Raw genomic sequence first — 5,007 nt, forward strand, 5'->3', positions numbered from 1 at the left:
TTCAATTCATTAAAAGAAGAGAAATAGAGTAATAAAAATGAGAAGTTGTATTTTATGTCCCTAAGTTATATAGTAATTATATAATTTGTCTTTAATTGTTGGTTGTGCTTACTTTTTAATTCGTTATTAAGTTATCATTGGTGTTACACTTTACTAATGAAACACAATGGACGAAATTTGTAACGTTAGTATAGCTTAGGGACAAAAAGTGAACATGAAATGTTAATAAAATGACGAAAAGTACAACGCTAATGATAGCTTAGGGGCGAAAAGTGAGCATGAACAACAATTAGAGACAAATTCTACAATTACCATATAATTTAAGGACAAAAAAATACAATTTTCCTTATTATAAACTATGACTTATTCTCTTTCTGGATTGATCAAAACATGCTACCTAAGCAGAAAAAAAAAAAAAATTGTTTGCTTGGTTCATAAAATAGCAATTGTGTTAGAATATGCCTTGTGTCAATTGTGTGAGATCATCTGACATGAGACATATAATATTTTTTTGACGTAAAGTGTAATACTATTTCATGGACATATAAAAAGTATTACGTTTTTATTTTTTTTTTAAAAAATATATTACAGTATCTCTTATATTTATATATTATCACGAATCTAAAATTTGATATTTTATATAAAATTAAATTGGAAATTCTATATATCATATTATAAAATAGTACTCTATAGGACATTTTAGTACGAATAATATAATCTTAAAGTTCGTATTGTGATATTGTCACTAATTTAAAAATAATTCTTTTAAAATCAACAAAATCTAAACTAATTAAAGAAATAATTGAAGATATTTTTCAAATAATTTGACAAGAAGACAATTAAAACATTAAAATGTTTTAGAAAATATCAAAACATTATTTATTTAATTATAATAAATTAATTACAAATTTATTCTAGTGCTCAGAAATTACATGCACTATTTATTCTATAACTTCTCTGTTTTAATTTGTAAAAAATGAATCAACCTATGGAACAATCTTGTATCATTCTCAATTACTTTGAATATTGTTTCAAAATTAATTTCGCATTCACTCTACCTATTTTCGTCCCGTAAATCAAAGAACTGGTAAAAGATGTATAAATTAATAGAAAAGGAAGCTAAGTTCTCAATAGTCATGAAGTTTCGTAATTAAACTAGTAATAAATTCAGGTGGAAGGTCAATTTAGGTGCAAACCCAAATTTTAGATCCAACAATTGATTATAAAAATTGTTATTCCCAATCTTATTTACTAGACTAGACTAGACCATCCATGGAACAATAATTTAGTACTTTCTCAATTTCCAAATCTAAATAGTAGAACAACCTCAATAGTTGTAGATTTTTGTGGTATAGCTTTTGCAAGCTATGTAGAAAGAAGAAAGTGAGCAGAGGAGAAAGGGAGGGGGGAACAATAAATTTTGATAGGAAAAAAAAAGGCATTACGTGCTTTCTTGGCGGACAGATTGTTGCACACACGCAACAATTTGCACAAATTTTTTCTTTTTTCTCCTAAAAGTATACTCCACTCCAAAAATATATTTGCAGGAGAAAAATATAACCAAAAACTCCACATTCCCATTAGATAAAAATTATATCCTAATTTCTTTTTCTTGAAAAACTGAGCAAAAATTACTATTGTTGTTACAAGTGATGTTTGGTGAATAACTTTTATATTCTACTATTTGATTTGATACATATTCTTATTTTTTGTTTGTCTACTTTTATTATCTTACTATTGGATTCAAATTATGTTAGAATCATAAAACTCATTATCCTTTCCTCCCCTACTTTTGACCAATAGAATAAAAAATGAGAAAAAAAAGAGTCACTATTCATACTGATAGGATAAAAAAAAACAAAAAATTAATTAATTATAAAAACAAAAAATAAAAAATAAAGAAAAAAAAACAATTTATAAAAAGTGCAAACGAATTTCACTCGCACATATGAGTTCATCAATAGTTGAGAGTTCAATAAAAAAAAATGCAATCAATTTTATAAGTATTGCAAACATGACAAGTTTGCAATATTTATAAAATTAATATTTTTTTGCATTCTCCATTTAGTATCGTATCACTGTAAAATTGATATGAATTCAATCCTGATCGCACTTGCAGGGTTTGACTCTTACTCTAATCTTGCAATTACATTAACAGTCTATTTATCGACTATCTTGAATTGTGCTATGTTAAAAGAAAACAAGTACCAAAAAATTAGATATATCACTTTGTTTATAATAATTAGCTTTTTTATTGTTTGAAATTATAGAATTATTTCATAATTATACTATTTTTAAAGGACATAATTATAATATTTTTTTTTTGAAAATACATAATTATAATATTTTAGTTAACAAAAAAAAAATAAAATTACAAGCTTATAAGAAGACTCGAAATTCCAAGTTTAACGTTAGAGACATTGCTTTATTCATGGAGGCATATGGTTGTTGGTGGTGAATATAGTTTGGTCTTTTGCAAGGTAAAGACTAAAGACTAAAGCAAATGGCCCCACAGACGTTGTGCAACACTGAACAAAATGGTGTCCACCTTCCGGAGCCGTTCTAAAAAAAAAAAAAAAAAAAAAAAAGTGGCCGACTGACTAATGAAACACCATGTGCACAGTTTCCTTCTAGAAGCCCATCTCCTGCTCTGCTGTCCTAATCTTTTCTTTTTAAATTTTCTTTTTTAAAACCCAATAATACATTAAATAAATTAAAGAGAGAAAAATGAAGCGATATACTGTGGAACCGTGAGGGTAAATACGGTTCTATGTTCATAATTACTAAATTATATATTCATAATTATAAAGCTATATATTCATAATTTTTAAATTTCATATTCATAATTATTGAAATTTTTTATTATATTTTGATAGATTGAAAGTAAATTTAATTCAATCAAAGATCTTTCTTTTTTTAAGTCAATAATGTTGGGTTTAGTTGGTGAGAACAGTGTATTTTGTAAAAATGACTTGGCTTTAATTTCTAAATTTTAATGTAAATAACTTTGTTAATCTTTTTTTAAGGTTTGCGACAACAATGAATAAAATAATGAGATAAAGTACGAATAAGCTACTGAACTATTTGGGAAACATCAATTAAGCCATTGAACTCAAATAACCCTTAAATAAGCCATTGAATCCGAAGAAAAATAGCAAATAAGTCATTGAACCAGGAAAAAAGAACAATTAACACTTTTAACAGGTAAACTTCAAATTTTTGCTTACTAGATTGCCAAATATTTATTTTATTTACGTTTCTTCTTATTATTATTAATATTAATATTATCCAATGGGATAGTATTATATTTTAAAGTAATTATAATCAAAATAGTTTTGTCTTGCCGAGATTTTATTTATTTATTTATTATTATTTTTTCACTGAATCTTCTATTTAAAAAATAATAATAAATAAATAAATTAGATCTAGCCAAGACAAAACTATGTTGATTATAATTACTTTAAAATATAATAGTATGTAGTGGATTATAATAAAAAAAATGTAAATAAAATAAACATTTGGCAATCCAGTCAGCAAAAACCTGGAGTTAACCTGTTAAAAATGTTGATTGTTCTTTTTTTCGGGGTTCAATGGCTTATTTGAGGGTTATTTTAGTTCGATGGCTTAATTGATGTTTCCCAAATAGTTCAGTAGCTTATTTGTACTTTATCTCTAAAATAATTGAAATAGTAGCCATAAAAGGGATATAGTGAAGTGAATGTAGAATGATTTTTGAATCAGAAGGTCATAAAGTTTAAATTTTATCAATACCACTTAGTTAAGCTCGTTTCACAAAACTTGCGTGATTTATTATACATGAATAAAATTTGTAGAGTGAGACTGTCTCACGAATCTTTATCTGTGAGACAGGTCATATCATAATGAAAATGTAATACTTATGAAAAATGGGATACTAATCAAGAATAAATTATTTGTTACTTACAAAAAAAAAAAAAAAAAAAAAAAAGCAATACTTTTGAGAAAAAAAATGTAATATTTAGGGTTGAATAGTTACTTATGAGAATAAAATGTAATACTAATCAGGGATAAATTGTTTAATTGTTACTAATAAGAGAAAATGTAATACTTACGATGAAAAATATTATACTTTATGTGGTAAATTTTACCGGGTCTGAATGTACGTATGTTTTGGTGTAAAGGTGGTTGAGGATATCAATTCAGGATTGGAGTACAAAGGTCGGAGGTTTCCGAGCCCGTAAAAGCTCTAGAGAGAGAGCCAAAAAAGGTCCATCCTACCGGCATCTCGCTGGGTATTTATAAGGAATTTGAGGGGCCACATATCGAGAGATTGGCATGTGTACCACGTGTCCTTCATGCACTTGGTAATTCGATTGAGTAAGAAGAAACGTGCACGTGCAAGTATATATCTGACTAGCCAATGGCTCACGAGGATCAATTTGAATGCAAAGTATACAAGCTCAGGGTCTCATCCGAGTAATCGGGTCGGGACCGAGCTTAAAAGGGTTAAGGCAAGGGTGATGAAAATAGTAAAACTTATGTGAGAAAATGTAATACTTATCAAAAATTCAACTCATCTTACGGTTGAGGATACGTGAGACAATCTCAAAGAAATATTTGTCAAATTTTTATTAAAATAACATGATTTTATTGTAGAAAAGTAGGGAGTAATATTTTGGTATTGTTTATTAGGGAGTTACTGAATTTGTAACTTCCCCGTGATTGATTAATGAAGACTGAGAATTAAGAAAGCGCCTCTCGGGGGCGGGCTTGAATGTTTGATTGCCTTCAAGCGTACACCTTACCTGTTTTTCTAGAAACAATTTTTTTTTTTTAAAATATAAAAACTTTCTAATGCTATTATTATATCTATCCTTCCTTTTCCCAAATCTTCACATCCCCTAATTCCATCCTTGCACTCAACACCATTACTCTTAATCATGATCATTGCCCCACCCCACACTAATCTCCATTAACGCTCTCGTCTCTCCTCTTCTTCTTCTTCAACTCTGCCCAGCCGGACCGGGA

The sequence above is a fragment of the Ipomoea nil genome, unplaced genomic scaffold (genome assembly GCF_001879475.1).
Source record: "Ipomoea nil cultivar Tokyo-kokei standard unplaced genomic scaffold, Asagao_1.1 scaffold1074, whole genome shotgun sequence".
NCBI classification, from domain to species: domain Eukaryota; kingdom Viridiplantae; phylum Streptophyta; class Magnoliopsida; order Solanales; family Convolvulaceae; genus Ipomoea; species Ipomoea nil.